Source organism: Lynx rufus, unplaced genomic scaffold (genome assembly GCF_022079265.1).
Source record: "Lynx rufus isolate CCGP_SWC_20201006 ecotype Redwood Valley unplaced genomic scaffold, mLynRuf1.p SCAF_8, whole genome shotgun sequence".
In the NCBI taxonomy this organism is placed as follows: Eukaryota; Metazoa; Chordata; class Mammalia; order Carnivora; family Felidae; genus Lynx; species Lynx rufus.
Genome location: NW_025814896.1, coordinates 58,332,073 through 58,350,038, shown reverse-complemented (window position 1 = coordinate 58,350,038; position 17,966 = coordinate 58,332,073). Strand labels below are relative to the sequence as shown.

General features: G+C 47.3%; 1 protein-coding gene across 5 annotated transcripts in view; it reads left to right on the top strand.

The window, feature by feature from the left end:
* Positions 1-3,088: 3,088 nt before the first annotated feature.
* IL1R1 (interleukin 1 receptor type 1) overlaps positions 3,089-17,966 on the top strand; it is a 129,666-nt gene continuing 114,788 nt past the window's right edge. For 3 of the 5 annotated variants that reach the window (XM_047067526.1, XM_047067528.1, XM_047067525.1), the window contains exon 1: positions 3,099-3,257. The gene's annotated coding sequence lies outside the window, so the exon portion shown is untranslated. Of the gene's footprint in view, positions 3,258-17,966 lie in introns of all 5 variants that reach the window. The other 2 variants (XM_047067530.1, XM_047067531.1) reach the window with 2 other exon arrangements.

The window sequence follows — 17,966 nt, the reverse complement described above, 5'->3', positions numbered from 1 at the left end:
GTTCAGCTATACCTCCTCACTGATGCCTAAAGAAGTCCTTGGGCTCAGGACTTCATAAGAAACACAAAAAGTATTTGATAACCACATCCAGAGCGTCAAAAGTCCACGTGAATATGAATAGTGCCCAAATGTATGCACAGTATCATCCTGACATTAACCACTGATACTTCCCCATTGAAGAACTGGCCACAGTCTCTGCCCTAGAGAGCGATGGTGATGTGTCTGTCCTACCCCTGGTCCTCTTCACTGGTTAACCTTTGACAGCTTCTGCATTCCGCATGATCCGCTCCATTTCTCAATTTTAATTCATCTGACACGGCAGTTACAGAGATTCTCTGTATTGCTAAGGATCATCTTTAAAGGACTGGGTCCTACCAACAGAATCCTATGGGCTCTACTAACTGTGTTTCTAGTGTTCTAGATCCTTCTGTTCTCATGCACTCAGTCACTCATTTTATTTATTTAACTGTGACTGTGTGCACACTGTGTGCCAGGGCTGGTGTGGCTCCCTTTGCTCTCTTGTTGGCTTTTGCATGAAAGGTCAAATACTGTAGGCTCAAGCTGGATGCTTCTTCATGAGGGGAGGCTCTTCTAGTGGCTTCTGCAAAGCATCCTTCTACAAAGGGCCAGCGAAAGCTGCCTGCAGCACAGGGGGACCAGATTTGAGAGGGCTCTCGTGTAGGTGGAGAACAATGTTTTCTGGGCTGATTCTATTGAGTGGACTCTTGGAAGGGCCCTTCATATTGTTGCATGGCTGTCTCCTCCATTGTTTCTGATGTTCTAACATCCTAGTTACAGATGCTCAAAAGGTTTGTGGTCTTTGTGGAACTTTGCTCCTTTCTTGATTTTTGATCTCTTCCACAAAGGAGAGTTCTCTGGTCTTCTCCAAGAGTATATTTGCCCTCTGATACTTGTTTATCTGGCCTCTCAGTAGAGAGAGGATTCAAATCTGCTCTTTTAAAAAGGGGAGTGGCTGCCTGAAGCAGGTAGCATTGACTGTACTGTGAAGAGTCCGCTGGAAGAGATTAAGGAGGGGCACCTGGGTGGCTCAGTCAGTTAAGGGCCTGACTCTTGATTTCAGCTCAGGTCATGATCTCACAGTTCGTGAGTTTAAGCCCCGCATCGGGCTTTGCACTGACAGCACACAGAAATGGCTTGGAATTCTGTCTCTCCTCTCTCTCTGCCCCCTCCCTGCTTGCATTTGCATATGCACTCTCTCCCTCTCTCTCTCTCTCAAAATAAATAAATAAACTTAAAAAAATTAGAACAAAAAAGAAAGAGATTGAGGAAACAGAAAAATGACACAAAGCAGAAGTAAATACTCAGAAAGAGTGTGCCTCTGGGGACATTCAGAGGCGGGGCAAGCTGCCACACAGGTCTCGGTTAAGAGCCCACACAAGCTCTGGCATGTTCATCACCCTGCATTGGGGGTCGGGCACAGAACATCTGGTCTACTGGAGGAGCCCCACCACTCATAAAGCTCTACATGGGGTCAAGGGACAGGACTAGGCAACTATGTGAAAATGGATGCTCCCTGCTGAGTGACCTGGATGGACAGGGGAGGCCTCTAGAACTCAGGGGGTGATGGTAGCTTGTTCTTCCCTTCAGCTAACTCAGACCTGCAGAATCAGCTCCCAGCTCAGCTGCTAGTGGGAGAAGATGAGCCTCCAGGCCCATTCAGATTTCTCATTTCATCAAGGCCATCATCTCTGGGGTGGTTATGAGGGTCTCCTTTGATGAACAGATGGGTCAATTGTGTAGGCTTCTCCTGGGAGGGGATGGTGTGTGCGTGTATGTGTGTGTGTGTGTGAGGGTGGTGGTGACCTGTTGGTCCAGAATCATTAGCTTCCTCCCCAGTGTGAACCCTATGAAGACATGAGAATATCTGAGCGCCAACCTTGCTCCCCGTCTGCCAACGGAAGGAGGGTTTTCTAGGCCCTCCCTGCCAGCACGCAAGGCCGTCTTTATGCCACGCCCCAGAACAGTTTTTTAAGTATCTAATTACCCAAAGAGGGCTCTTTCAAGGGGGAAAACAAATGAACTACTCAGTTCATACATTTAATTCCCTGTTCACCGTAGGTGCATGGGGAAGGGGAAGTGATCGCATGATCAGCACAGGCCACAGGTTTCCCTGCTACTGGGAGGCTCCGTCCATCTGGCCTTTGACAGCACACGGCTCCCCATGACCCTTTCAGGCTTTCAGATCGGAGAACCTGCTGTCAACCTAACAGGCAGTTGGCTACCCAGCCACATATGATGGGGACAGACAGACCTGACATTTTTTGGCTGCCCACTCTGATCAGGCATCCAGGCAAACACTCTTCACGGGATCATGTCCTCTGACTGCCTCACACACTCGGTGTCAACGCTCAGTCATAGACAAGCAGCCGGCTTGACTTAGGGGCTCGGTGAGAGTCTTCTGTTAGTCTGGACAGCGAGGTGAGGAATCATTCCCCTACTCTTGTGCGCATGAAGCATACGTGCGGCCCCAAACCACTTCAGGACGGTTCGTCTCCTTTCCCCCTGCCTCACACCCCCTGACCCCTGGCCATCGGAGACTCAGTTGTTCTTTCTCCCAGTACTCCAGAGGACAGCCATTTTGCAGGGCGCTTGCCTTCTGGTCCTGCGGTGATGAGTCCCTTTTTGCCACTTGGATTCGACAAGCCCAACCTCTGTAACTTTGTACCCAAAGCCATGATGTAATCGCTGCTTTTCTTTCTGGTTTGCTTCTCGATTGTTCTCAGCTTGGAATCATTTGAGAGACCGCAGCTAATTCAGGCAGAGCACCACCTGAAGGGAATTCTATCAATTTGGCTGGTTTGGGCTTAGCTGCTGTGAGCTATCACCACCTCCCCCTTCTGGAGGTACTTCGGGGCAGTTGCACTGGGCAAAGGACACCACATCTTCAGTATGAGTCACAGACAGGGATGTGAGCAATGCTAAAAGCTCGATCAGGGATGGGGGTGGAGAGAGGGACAGAGTTTGGGCTACCATTTTATGGGATATGATCTCTTTTGCCTTTCCCTATATGTATTTATGTAGATGTAAATGTAAAAATGAAAAAATATCCCTTTTTTACAGGTACAGCAAATGTCTCCAGAGTCTGGGGGAGCTGGGGTCAGGCAGAGCCCCTGCGAGTCTACACATCTATCACCCTGCAGGATTAACCATGAACGGGAGGTCCTGCCATTGGGCACCAGGTGGAAGACAAGCATGTGGGAAGGTAGAAGAGTTCAAGAGGCAGAGTGCTGTGGCAGGTGAGTGAGATCTGGGTTTGGGTCTGAGCTTTGTGACCAGGTGTGGCTGTGTGACCTTGAACAATCACTTCCCCTCTCTGGGTCTCAATTTTCCCCTCTGTAAAATAAGCATCCCTTAGTGACCCACGAGTTCCTTGCAGAACATTCCTTGACTTACAGTCACGGAGCAATAGGATCTTCAGACTCTTGTCATGGGCCATGGGTCATCCCAGTGGCCCAAGTGTCACAGCACCGGGGAGGATGATCACGTGGCCTTGGCTCTATTCTGACATGCAAAGGTGAGGATGGCAATGATTCGGGGCTGATACACTTACCAAGTGGATTTTCTTCATCATTTCTAAATGAGACCCGTGGCGAATGGGGCTGGGGACCCCCCACTGGGGTCTCTCATTCCAGCTTCTCCCTTGAATAGTTCTCTGACCTTGGGCAAGAATGATTATGTTTGCCCTCTGGGGTTTCTCTAGCAGAATATGTCTCTCGCTGGGTCAGAGTCTGGACGGTGCCTGTGGCAGCGTCTGCCTCATGGCATCGTTCACGCTTGTGATGGTGACAGATCTCAAGGACTCCGTAGTGAACGAGGGTGACAGAAGAATCCCGGCCCACCGGCAACAGTAGACTAGAATTCAGAGCCATGGTTTCACAGGCGTTTTATTATTAAAACATCTTAGTGAGTGCAAAGTAGCAAATTGATTTTCCAGAAAACATTTGATTTTAGTTTCTTGGACGTGTTTTTATAGCTTAACAGCAATAAACATTTTTCTCTTCTTGAATTGAACGGTTGAGTGGGTCCACTGAGCATTCTGTGTTTTGAAAATGTTTCCTTTGGATGACATTCAGAGCAGCAAAATCCTATTATACATCCCAATTTGGAAAGCCCCTGTTTGACTACTTTTGACCAAGGATTAACTTTGCATTTGTATTGAATGAGCCGGCAACTTCTCTCACTGACATGTTTATAAAGATAATATTTCAAGATTTCTAAGTTACATGTTTTTCACTTAGGTCATTTTTGTTTTCTTTTTGAATCATAGTCAAAATATACAAATGAATAAAAATATAAAGCTTTTACATATAATCTCACTCATAACTAAGTTCTTTTATTAGTAATTTTTTTTATATGAACAGCTTTTATTAGGTAGCGATACAAGTATGCCCAATGCCTCTGGAAATGCCCCAAACTTCTCTTGAGAAAGATCTATTAGTAGTTTGTTTGTTTGTTTTATTTGCAAGTGACAACTTATCTCAAAGTAGCATATGAGAGAGGGAGGGGGAGAGAGGAAGAGAAGAGAGAGAGAGTCTATTGGTTCAAAAGACAGTGAAGTTAAGTAAAACCCAGGAACAGAACAGCATCAGGCATGGCTGAATCCAGGGGCCATCAGGATGCCTTATCTTTGTCTCTTGAATGTGTTCTCTGCATGTAGGCATATCAGCCACGGGTAGCTCAAGGTGTACATTATATTTGCACAGCAATTCACATGAGAAAACATCATTTTCTATGATATTTCTGTTCAGCTATGTCCTATGATCCTCTCTGGACTAGTCACTGTGGTCATGAGCATGATATAATCTGATTGATCAGGCCTGAGTCACATGTCCTCATTCTTTCTACAGCTCATAAAGTGTTCTTCTTTGTATCAGTTTCCTTATTTCTTAACTTAGTGAGAAGAATATTCTTCTGGTTTGTTTCCGAAGCCTGTCATGTAGGTACATTGTTTGGTGATTGCTTTCCATCATGTGCTTGTTTCTCTGGGACTGTAGCATTGTGCTACGATTACAGGTGGGCATAGACACATGTGGGGTCAATAAGATGTTTGGCTGGTCATAAACTCAGGCAGGCCCTGAATCTGGTCCCCACTTCCTCCTCCTCTAAGGCTATCTGGAGAGCTTTCTCCCTTCCTGAGATTTTTAGTCCCTATGGTGAATTGCATCCAGAGCCCAAAGTAGAAAGTTAGGTCAAGATGAAAAGCTTGGACTTGATTCTTGAAGATTCACAAAGCCTTACAGTGTGTCTCTTATTGGCCCAAATCAAGGGCTGGTGTGTTCCTATGAAACGTGGTGGTCATTTTCATCATTTAACTTCTGTTGGGCATCATACTGTTCAGATGAATGGTTTGTCCGATACAGCGGCTGTGGTGGAAAGTGATTCTTTTTCCTCTTCAGAAATGAGGGTGTGGAATCACCAGGGACACCTCCCTTGCTAGGAAAGCCCCTTGAGAACTGAAATGAGTTACCACTTTCTCAGGGCTATGCGGAGAACTCAGTGAATTGGTATTAATCAAAATTCCCCTTTTTTGTGAGGTTTTCCTTCCAGACCCGGAAACAAATGACTGGGAGAAAATGAATAACATGATACCTTAGCTATCGAAAGACTTCAAATGATCCCACATGCACTGCTTCACTTTGAGAGACAGATAGATGAGCTTACACTGGGTTTGTAGGTGGAGAGGCCGAGGTGTCACCTGACCCTCTTGTCCAATGTCACATGCTGGCTGGGGCCCCGCTGGAACCCTGACTTCTTCTCTGCATCTCCCAACCTCAGACACAGGTGCACACAGCTTCAGTTGTAAATTTGGGGTAACTTATTTTCATATCCTGCTTAGGAAACCAGACTCCCCCTATCCCCCCATCATAAACTCACCTGACCAAAAGGAGTTGCAGTTTTCCTTGTTTGCACAGGCCTCATAACCTCTTCACAGATCTTCTATGCCACGTTCCCTTGTGTACTCCAGAAAAAATAATCACTCCCCCTGTTATCAAATGTCCTTTGACCTTTTTTCAAGTACACATGACCTGTTTTCCTTCTCAAACAGCTCTTTGAAGTTTGTTTGCTTCTGAGGGCAAGGCCTTCCCTCCCCTGTGGGTCAAGAGCAATTACTGGAAGGTTGGTGGGAGGGGGTTCTTGGCTTCGTGTATACATAAATGTGCATCTATGAGCAGCTTGGTGTTTAATGTTCGGGAACTGGAGCCCTGGGGTCAGAAGAAAATGTACAGGACATCTCAAAACATGGAAGGAAAATGCGATGCTACTCTGGCTGAAGTCAGGGAGGGAAGACAAGAGCCTGTGTGCCTCCAAAGCACATCAAGGAACCCTAGGGTTCCTCTGAACACAGAGGAGTCTCTGTAAGAAGTTCTGCTTGTAAAAGCCTGTAAGGCCCATGGTGGAGGGGGGGTTACCAGCAAAGATCTGCCCCTTGCCAGGGTCCTTCCAGGAATATGCATTGGCTGCACATGCCAGCAGATTCCCTTTCCTCCCATCACTTTCTACCCACCAGCTAAGAGGGTAGGTGTCAGGGTAATCAGAAGATTATGACTTGACCCCTTTCCTCAAAGGACTTATCATAGCATTCCATGCATATTTGATGAATAGATGGGAGAACTCCCCTTCTTGAGGGATACAGAAGCCAAAAAGTATGCCGAGAGTCCAATCCTCAGTAAGAGACACATTTGACATTGCACCCAGAACATATGTCCATATAGAGGGATGCAACTGAAAACCTGGGTATATTCCATTCTCTTTCTTGTATTAAAAAAAAAAAATGCCAGGAGTGATCCACTAAAGTGTTTTCATAACCCATTAACGGGGTCCTGCTCTGGAGAATGCCGGTGAGGGTGTGCTCACTGATCACACCCCACAACTCACAACTGCGTTACATTTAGGCTTCTCCTGCTGCGTCAAGGGTCGGCAAACTGCGGCCCTCAGGCCAATGTCACCTATCACCTGTATTTGTATGGCTCTGGGGGTAACTGGTGAGCACTGTGAAGCCAAGGTGATGTGTCCTCCCCTACCCTGTTCCCCACTCTACTCCCAATGTGGTTGGGCACTGCCCAGTCCGGGAGCTGGAGCCTCAATGACCTCTCTTCTAGGGGGCTGCCTGAGTGCAGGAGGAGAGGGTGTGGGGTCTCAGAAGGGTCTCCGTCGCCTTCAACTCCCCCACCGCACTGATCTGACGCACAGGTTGCTCTTCTTCCCGAGACTGTCTCCAACAGATGCATCTGGGCCCAAACACGTGTCTGCCTTCCGGAGCAAATATATATTTGCTTCCTGGCCCACAACATCTAAAATACTTACCATCTGGTATTTAATAGGAAAAGTTTGCCCAACACAGTGCTATCTGGTGATTGGCTGCGCATGACACAATCCTATAAAAACTCACCCACTTTTAATAACAGGAAGCGGTAGTATTAGCTATCGCCTATTGAGGTTCAGAAAGGTTAAGTAACTTGCCAAAGGTCACACAGCTAGTAAGTGGCAGATGGGGACTCTGCGGTGATGGTTTGGCAGGAGAAGAGAGTGAACCATGGAACTGATCCTGTGCCATGCTGACAGCGTGTTGGCACCCCAGCTTCAGATCTCCAGGGACCACACTCGCCCCAGAACTGCAGGGCAGCTGTCTTCTGCCTCTCCTCAGGAGCCCCGCTCTGGGGTGGCTGCCAATGCTTCTTTTTAATTATCATGGTCCTGCATCAGGACACTGTGGCCAGAGCCTCCTTTCTGTTCGACATTTTCTTTCCTGTGTGGCTTCCCAGATTCGGGGGTTCCTCTGTGACTTGGCTAACTCCCCTCCGGAAACTTAGGTTTCCTCTTAAACATCACCTTGTGGTTCAGGGAGGAGACCACTGTTTCTAAAGCGGCGCCCTGCTCAATCTCTGGTGCGTCAGACTTGACAAGCCCCCTGCCTCTTGTCTACCCTGACTCATCCTTCCGGAGCAAGCACATCTCACTTACTGGGCATCATCCAGGAATGTGCTCTTAAGTGCATTTTCCAGGAATCAGAGCTCACTGCTCTGAACACCCAGTTTTGGAAATTTGTAACTATTTTGCATGTCTATCTTTGTAAAATAAATTACACGGTGTCTTGTGTTCTTAAGCAGAACTCATCGTGCACATTTGATCGTTCCCTGAAAACTTAGTAGACCCATTAAAAGCATGAGTTATTGTCCGGGCTGTGGCAGAGAGGCAGCAGAAGGTGGTGAATTGCCTGACTTTGAGAGAGTTACATAAAATCTTGAAGTTTCTGTTTCCTTCTCTGTGAAATGAGGATGATACTATGACTGACCCGGTAGAATCAGGTGAAGCGGGGTGGAATGAGATAATTCTCATAAAGCCTTTGGCAAAGTGATCGGCACATAGTGTGCTCCCGTGGGGTGATTGCTGTTATGATTTCAAATGTCACCTCACCCTGGGGAGTAGTTCTCAACCCTGATCCTACACTAGAGTCCCCTGGGTGAGTTTTTCAAGCATGACGCTGGGGCCCCTCCCCAGATCAATGGAATCAAAATCTCTGGGGTGGCTTGTGCTCCAGCATTAATGCTTTTGTTTGGATATGTTTGCATCTATGCCTGCTTCCCCCCTGGCCTCTCTCAGATGCAGCCGGAGCTGGGGACCCACGCTTTGAGATGTGTCCAGCTATTTGCTCCAACACTAAATACCTTGCTCCTATTGAAACGTTTGAGAATTTATATGTTTTTTTAAAGTTTATTTATTTATTTTGAGAGAGACAGAGAGAGAGAGGCAGTGAGAGAGAGGGAGAGAGAGGATCCCAAGCAGGCTCTGTGCTGCCAGCTCAGGGCCCCACGCAGGGCTCCAACTCGCAAACCATGAGATCATGACCTGAGCTAAAACCAAGAGTTGGACGCTCAACTGACTGAGCCACCCAGGCACCCCAGAGAATTTATGTTTTTATTTCAGAGCTTTTCTGCTTCTCTTAAGAGCAGCTAATAGTTATTAAGGGCTTTATGAGGCACTTTGCCTGCCTTGATCAACCCTTCCCTGCACCTGACCTAGTTGCAGGCACCCAGGGAGCACCCCTGAAGGAGGCCCTCACCGTCAAGGCCTTGCAAGTGCCGGCCGTGTGCAATGCCACCATCAGTTTTGGGCCTCCGGTACCTGTTTGCCTCTCCCAAGTCCCTGCCCCACCCGACCAACCACTCTATTTCCCGCCCCCCTCCTTCTCTGTAGGGACTGGAATCTCTGTTTTATTCCCTGATACAGATTCCCTGTTTTATTCCTCTAGAACTGTGACCAAACACAATAGGTGCTCATGCATACACAAGCAAGCGAGTGGTACCCACAGGAACCCTGTGCCTTAGTTTCCATCACTATCCATCATTCCTCTTTTACCGATAGGGAAACTGAGGCACAGAAAGGCTAGACAATTTGCCCAAGGTCCCCAGGAAGTGGCAGCTTCAGCCTGGGCCTGAGGTCTTGTCACTCGTACATGGCTTCCTGATTCTCTCCCTCCCACTGCCGGGAGAAGCTCGGCTCCAAAGCTTGCCTGGTCCAGGAAACCAGTAATCACGTTTTAAAAAAGAATTGGCTGATAAGTAACTAAGCCCTGAATACCTAAGAAATGTTATTTCCTCTCCTCTTCCTGATAGTATAAGCCCAGCTATTATTTTTTGACAGATAAAACTGTTAGCCCAGAAGAGTCTTGAAGTGTCCTTTCCTTCTCTGGTCACCGCCCAAATCCCAGGCCCGCTGCTGTCCACAGCAGGGGCGGCAGACCCTGGGGGTGCTGGGAGTCCACACCTGCTGCTCTAGCTGCTTCTGATCCCGCCACAGGGAAAGGTGGCAGGAAACACAAACATCTCAGAGGGAGAGTTAGGGCCCCCGAGAGGGGCGGCTGCCCCTTGTCCCTCACGGGCATCCGGCCAGGGTGGGGGTCCTGATGCACGTGCGTGTGCACACACAGAGCAGGGACAGGGGGCTCCGGGTCAGGTGGGCAGGGCCAGAGGAGGGACTGCGAGGACAGTGGGGTAAGGAGCTCAGTGCATCTGAGGCGGAGGACTGCTCCCAGAAGGGAAGGCTGAGTCAAGGGGGCAAAGAGCTCCTTCTTTCTGAGAAACCAAGTAAATTCTGAGTCATGGCACACTCTGATCTTGTGTGACAGACTTACCGCCACGCTAGGTTTCAGGGCTTAGGGAAGCAACCCTACCTGGTAGCTCCTTCCTCTGAACCCATGTCCCTTGGGAATTGTTTACCGGATGCACGGGTGGGCATCCGTTCCCCAACTAAAAACAATACTCTCGCCTTAGACTTCTCTGGACTGTGATTTTGAATTGTGGGTTTCTGCTGCTGCCTAGTTTTATTGTGAAAAATCATACGTGATCTGTACCTCAGAATTTTGTGCCTGTTCTTTCCATCTCCACAAGGAAGTTTGGTGAGTAATGATATAGAGACAGGGGCAAGATTGTTTGGACTCTGAACTCGCTTCCAGAAAACTCTGCCCTGGGAGAATCTGATTACATAACTCCCCAGCGTGCCAGGTTTTATTGATACACACCCGGAAGCAAGAGCCCTACGGTGTCCTATCCTACAGAGTAGCTCGTTTCTAATTGTTAGGACCCATTGCCTGTCACTGAGGGTGGGACTTCGTATTGAACTTCTGAAGGGGCATTAGGCTAGGTCTGCACAGCACAGAGTGAATGGAGTAACTAGGGCCACGCATGTTTGCAGAGCGATGTGAGTATTGGACTGTGAGAGCCTGTGGGCACCTCTCTCACCTGGGCTGGTGCTCTCGTCCCTGATCTGAAGTGGGTCATGGGGTACACTGGGGGTTATGCTTCCAGGAAGCCTGCCTGATAGGGAGCAAGTATGCCCTGCAGAGAGCCCCAAGGACAGCTTTGTCCTGACTTCAGTTAAGAGCAGAGATCATGAACACGGGCTACTGTCAGTAGTGTCATGGGATGCAAGACCACTGGCTCCTGGACCGCCCTCCCTCTTCTCCATCTTGTCCCGAGTGATGGATGGCCTGGCTACTCACCAAGTCAGCACTTCATGGTTTACCCAACTTCCTAGTGCTCTTAATCTTACAAAATGCTGCTGCATCTGCTGCCAAAACATACATTTGTGTTTTTCCCTATGCCTCCACTGCCTTAACCCAAACCCCATCATGCCTTGGGGTTGGGGGACCATCGTCCCAGCCTACTAACTGGTCTCCCTGCTTCTAGTTTCACCTCACTCCAGTCCTCTCCTGACTCTGTGGCCGGAGCATCCTTCTGAAGCATGGATCTCTTCCCAGCCATTGCCAACAGCAGTGGCCCCTGACTGTGCATTACCCTGCAGCACGGGGAAGGTCCCACTCAGAGGGAGTGCCCTCTTCCTCTCTCCCTTACGAAAACACAGCAGTCTGCACATGAGGAACGAGACATTGCAGGGATCCCCTTGACTGAGTCCCAGTTAGTAACATGCCACTTGTATGCCACAGTAACACTACCCAGCTGCTCTTTCCATGAATCAGCACATCATGATTGAGCAACATTAGTCTAGAGGCAGCGCCCGTGAGACTTTTCCCAAACTCTTCCAGACCTACCTTTCAGATCTCGTTTTTCTCACGGTGGGCTCCCCCCAACGCCTTCTGTGCCATTCTGCAGCCCACCATTCTTCCTGTGCTTCCTTGCACGTATGGATGCACGTATGGATGGTCTCTGCAGGAGTGTGCTTCCTCCTCTTTCCCGCTCGGCACGGTTCCTTGACTTTTCTGGCCCAGCCCAGTGACCAAGGCTTCTTTCATCCCCTTGGTGTGCATGCTTGTTACAGTGTTTTATGGCATCATGTTCTATTTTCTCATTCTGATTTTGTAAAAATCAACTCATTTAAGGTATAATCTACAAACGGGAAAATGCATCCATTGTAAGCGTGCAGTTTGATAAGCTCCGACGAATGTAAAAACCCATGTAACAACCACCACAGGCAAGATATAGGATTTCCAACATGTGGAGAGGTTCCACTGTGCCCCTGCCTGGCCACCACTGCCCACCCCAGCCCTGTAAAACCACTGATCTGATTTCTATGATTTCTGATTAGCTTTGTCTCTCCTGGCGTGTCATATACACTCAGCATAAGGTTGTGGGGATCCATCCACGTGTGTGTAGGTCCCTCCTTTTTCAAGAGCACTTTTCCATTGTACAAATATGCCCTACTTTGTTCGCCAGCTTTCCCACACCTGAGCTTTCCCCAGTTTTTGGCTGTTGTGACTAAGGCTGCTATAAAGTACAGGTCCTTTGTGGGCACATGGCTTTATTTCTCTTGAGAAAATATCTAAGATTAGACTCGTTGGGTTAAAGGGTAGTTTATAATTTTATAGTTTATAGTTTTATAAAAAAGTATCACTTTTCCCAATACAGTTGCTTCCCGTATGTTCCCATGAGCGCATATGAGGTTCCAGTTGTCAATCTTCGATTTTAGCCATGATGTGCAGTTCTAGCTCATTGTGCTAATTTGTATTTCCCCTTATCACACCGTATTTTAATTATTTCTTTAACAGTAGTTTCCACACCCCCCCACTCCAACCCCCATCAGACTTCAGTGTAGGGATAGCTACAGTCACCTTTGCTGGTCCAGTGAACATATTCTGAATATCGACAGAGTCTCTGCTTCTCACTCAAGCTGGGACATCCTGAGAAGAGGCTACATTAGCACAAGGCAGGGTGACCAGCTGTCCCGGCTTGCCTGGGCCTGAAGAAGTTCTTGGGCCAAGGGACTTTCAGTGTTAATTCTGGGTCAGTCCAGAGCAAACTGGGATGGCTGGTCACCCAGGGGATGTGGGTAGCTGCTGGATAGGAGGGTGACATTACACCCAAATGGAACTTTCTTTCTCTGTAACTGATCTTAGTTCATGAATCCCTACTTGTGCAGATGTTGGAAAAATCCAGTCTTTCTAGTTGGAGAGAACTCAGGCCCTCTCAGTCTCACATGTTTCCTCAAGTATTTAGACCGGTTCAAGATTCTCCACCTGCCTCTTCTCCCCTGTTGTCCCAGTGCTGCCCACAGTGGATGCTGGCCTGTGATGCCCATGGACCTGGTCATTGGGTGTCCTGCTTTGTCCCTGGTCTCATGAGGCAGGTGATTTGTGGGGAAGGGTGGGTAGCCAAGGAACTTATCCGAGCCCACTGAAGCTACTGGAACTCTGAGGCTTCCCTCAGGCCTCCTTTACCCCAGCCCCCTTGCTCCCCGTCCACAGGCTCCATGTTGGAGGTAGGGCTTCAATGTGAGATTTGTCTGGATATCAAGATGCAGATTCCTCCTGGCATCCCTCCCATGCCATTTCCACTGCAGTCCCAAACCCAGTCATATGTCCTCATACTTCTTGTGTTATGTGCTGGTTCAGGTGTGTACTCCCTGTCTGGTTTATGACATAAACTCAATGCCCCAGGCTTCTAGGCTTTGGGCTTTTGATTTATTAGGATATGTTTCTTGAATTACAACAAATAAAAGCAAAAATAAAAACAAAACTCTGTTCTCACTCCAGGGCCAGACTTAAAAGTCAAGGCTTCTAGGATGCGCGCTTTGACAGTCAAGCTGGTGGCTACATTGGCACCTGCCTTCTGTTAGGGTGGCAACCAGGGAAAGTTGCCTGCTCACAGGGAGGGTGGCGGGCACAGGTGAGGACAGGAGAGAGAGATGGTTTGAAGGCTTCTTGAAAGATGAACTGACGATTGGACTTTAAAGAGAGGGTAACCTCTGCTAAGCAGGCAGAGGGCCAGGAAACTCATTTCGGCAAAGGATCCCAGCATGAACACAAGCACAAAGCTGGCTGAGCCTGCCGTGTGGGGACACTGATAAGGCAGCCTGACTACAGGGGAGATGTGCTTCTAGGGGAGATAAGAGTGGAGGGTGGTTGTGCAGTTCCTTGGAAAGTTCACCTCAGATCATCTGCTGGTTTCCAGTAGGAGAGCTGGACACCAAGGTTGGCTACCCCTCCATTCCCAGTGTCTTATATTCACAGCATGCCTTTCCTTGACAAAGCATTTCACCTCAGCCTTGACCACCATCCCACAGAGTGGGTGTGATTGTCTCTATTGGTAGAGAGGAAACCAGGGCCCAAGTCATCTGCGTGAGTCCCAGAGCAAAGTCATTCAGTCATCCCACAGATATTTGTTGAGTGCTCCTGTGTGCCAGACGTGAGCACCATGACGTTTTGTTTCTTTCGTACTTCGTAAACATTTCAAAAAACCCAATAGAACATTGCCCCCTTGTGTGAAAGTTCATGGACTTGGATGTCTTCCCTGAGTCTCTGTAGCACACATGATATGCATGGGAATATTTCTGAAATTACCTACGCATACATAGATGTGCATACATCTGGGTAAGACAGCTTCAAAGCCAAGCCTTGTTCAGCGTTTCATTTAGAAGAGCTGCTACCCTGAAAACCAATAATAACTGACAACAATTTAAAGCTTTATTGAAGGCCCTTCAAAAACATCAAAGTTGGGGCTCCTGGGTGGCTCAGTGGGTTAAGTGTCTGACTCTTGATTTTGGCTCAGGTCGTGACCTCACAGTTCTTGAGTTCGAGCCCTGGGTCATGCTTTGCAAGGACAGTGCAGGGCAGAGCCTGCTTGGGATCCTCTGTCTCCCTCTCTCTCTGCCCCCCCTCCCCCTCGCCAACTCACACTGTCTCTGTCTCTCTCAAAATAAATAAATAAACTTAAAAAAGATCAAAGTGTGTGTGTGTGTGTGTGTGTAACATTCATCATTGCAAAATGAAACAGAGGTGTGAGCTGGGATGGAAAGAGGCCTTGAAGCCCGCTCAGAGCCCCAGGCTGTTGGTTTCTGGGGACACTGAAGCCCTGACTGACCTGCTTCTCAGTTCTCCCACCCCTGAAGAAGGAAAACTTGGCCTGGAGTAATCCGGGAATGTGGCCCAAGACTCCACTCATTGGCAGCTCTTCACTTTTTTTTTTTCATATTGAAAACAGGAGGTGACATCCAGTTAAGGAAAATTCCAAGGGATTTGTCTTGACTAATCCTCTGAAAAATGAGCAGGGCAGCCAAATGATTTTTCCGAGGCTCCTTTACAGCTGGTTGGGTGAATGAGTCCAAGATTCCCTTAAAGAGCCCCTCCTGTTTCCCTGGGGCTGTGTTTGTGACCGTGTTATTTCCAGGGTCAGGAGCCCCAGCACAGCTCCTGAGCTGGGCTCAGGGAGCTATTGCTGCTTCTAGGGTGTTTGAAGCCATATAATGTCAGAGCTCACTGGAGTTTCATTGAGCCCCAAGCAAAAATAAATTTCAGGAAGGGCTCCCTTTACTCCAAGAAAAATGAAGTAACAAGAGCTACCATTGATTGGACATTTTGTGCCAGGCTCTGTGAGGGGATTTCTATTTATTTTTATTACTTCTGGAGATCAAGACACATGTTCTATTTCAAGGCAGACAAGGAACTGGAGAAAGTGATCAAAAGCTAAATAAGCATAAGGTTATGCAAATTGATCTTATGTGAAAACTAAGATATGTGGAGACTATGCCCTTAGCATCTGTTACCCGTTAACTTTTTAAATGATGGCATCCAGAACACTTCAGAGCTCTAAAGCTGAAATATATGTTCAGACATATATACACACATTAAAGTAACAGGTATTTATTGCTAAAGCCTTAAAAAACCAGTTTATATAGGTAGAAATAAAAGCTTTCTCTTCCTTTATGATTCTAATCTATCACTCTCTATATAGATTAATTTATTTTTTTAACTACATGGGTGATACCATGCATATGATACCCTTACGATTCTAACCTATCTCTCTACAGATTATCTTTTTAACTAAATGGGTGATACCATGCATATGATTCCCTAGCATTTTCCTTATTTTTTTATTTTTATTTTTTTAACATTCTTCTTCTTTTTTTAATGTTTATTTATTTTTGAGACAGAGAGAGACAGAGCATAAATGGGGGAGGAGCAGAGAGAGAGGGAGACACAGAATCAGAAGCAGGCTCCAGGATCTGAGCTGTCAGCACAGAGCCCGATGCGGGGCTCGAACTCATGAACCATGAGATCATGACCTGAGCCGAAGTCAGGGGCTTAACCGACTGAGCCACCCGGGTGCCCCAGCATTTTCCTTATTAATGGAAGTCTGTGCACAACAGTGGTGATATAGCTCCCTATACTTCTTATCCTGAGCACAGTATTTTATTATATGGCAGTGCCATTATTTATTTATTTATTTATTTAAAATTATTTATTGATTTATTTTGAGGGAGAGAGAGCGTGTGTGTGCGCAGGGGAAGGGCAGAGAGAGAGGAGGAGAGAGAATCCCAAGCAGGATCTGCACTATCAGCACAGAGCCAGATGCAGGTCTCAATCCCACCGCCATGAGATCATGACCTGAGGTGAGATCAAGAGCTGGACGCTTAACCGACTGAGCCACCCAGAGGCCCCTGTGCCATGATTTACTCAACTACTTCCCTACCGATAGCTATGTCGTGAGGTTTTCAGAAAGTATCGGAAAGTGACTCAAACTGGCGTAGACAGTGAAGAGATTTCTTGGCCTACGTAATTGAAGTTCATGGAAAAAGTAGCTTCCAGATGTTAATCCAGTGGTTCCAGCTTCACTGGTTATCTTGTTATCTTCGGCATTTCCTCTGATGTGCCCTCCTCTGCAAGTTGTTTTTTCTGGAAGCTTGCTTCCCCTCCTGGTGGGAAATGACTGTTGTAGCAGCACCCGGCTTTACAGTCTCACATCAGGGTTATGAGGGAGAGAGAGAAGCTGTTGCCTTACATGCCAGGCAACGAGTTATGTGATTTACCCCAGTTGGACTCCTCAATGCATGTGTCCCCTGGCCAATGGCCAATGGCCAATGACTGGCCAAGAGTCTTCTTCCATGCAAGCATTTGGGCCATGCCTTCCCCACAACGGACTCTTGGCATCAGTCCAAGGTTTTCAGAGTTGCAAATGCTGTTAAAAAGCAATAGCTTTGTACCATACACATAGAGCTATTTACTTGTGCCACAATCAGTTTGGATAAACTGCTAGAAATAAAATGGCTGGGTGAAACAGAATGCAACTTCAAATTTTTGCGTGATGGTGACGCTTCATCCTCCAAAAAAGGTTTTAACAATTTATGATCACGATAGCTGTGTCTGGTTCCTTTTATCTCACTCTCTTGGGTCTTAGAAATCTTTTAGTGTTTGCCAAAACAAGTTGTTTTCCGGCTATGTTAATTTATATTTCTTTCATTTTTAGTAATCTCAAACATATTTTTCATGTCTATGGGCTGCTTTTTTCCTTCTGCAAATTGTTTATTCATCTGCTTTGCCCAGTTTTGTCTTGAATTTGTGGGAATTGTTCTCACGAGCGTTAACCCTTTGCTGGTAACACATGTTGCCAACATTTTCCCTAAGTTTTCATTTGTTTGGCAAACCTAGTGTTTTCCCAACACTGTCTTTTCTATATGAAAGTATTTCTCTTTTACATAGCTGAAATTATATGTCATTTTCCTTCATAGCCTCTGAGTTTTAGGCCATGCTGAAAAGTCCTTCCTCGAGGATTATAAGAAATTCTCCTATATTTTCTCCTTTATTTTTTATATCTTGCTTATTTTTATTTTTTTAGTTTATTTATTTTTTTGAGAGAAAGAGAGAGGCAGAGAGAGAGGGAGAGAAACAATTCCAAGCAGGCCCCTTGCTGTCAGCACAGAGCCCAAGGCGGGGCTTGAACTCACAAACCATGAGATAATGACCTGGGCCGAAATCAAGAGTCAGACACTTGGGGCGCCTGGGTGGCGCAGTCGGTTAAGCGTCCGACTTCAGCCAGGTCACGATCTCGCGATCCGTGAGTTCGAGCCCCGCGTCAGGCTCTGGGCTGATGGCTCAGAGCCTGGAGCCTGTTTCCCATTCTGTGTCTCCCTCTCTCTCTCTGCCCCTCCCCCGTTCATGCTCTGTCTCTCTCTGTCCCAAAAATAAATAAAAAAACGTTGAAAAAAAAAAATTTAAA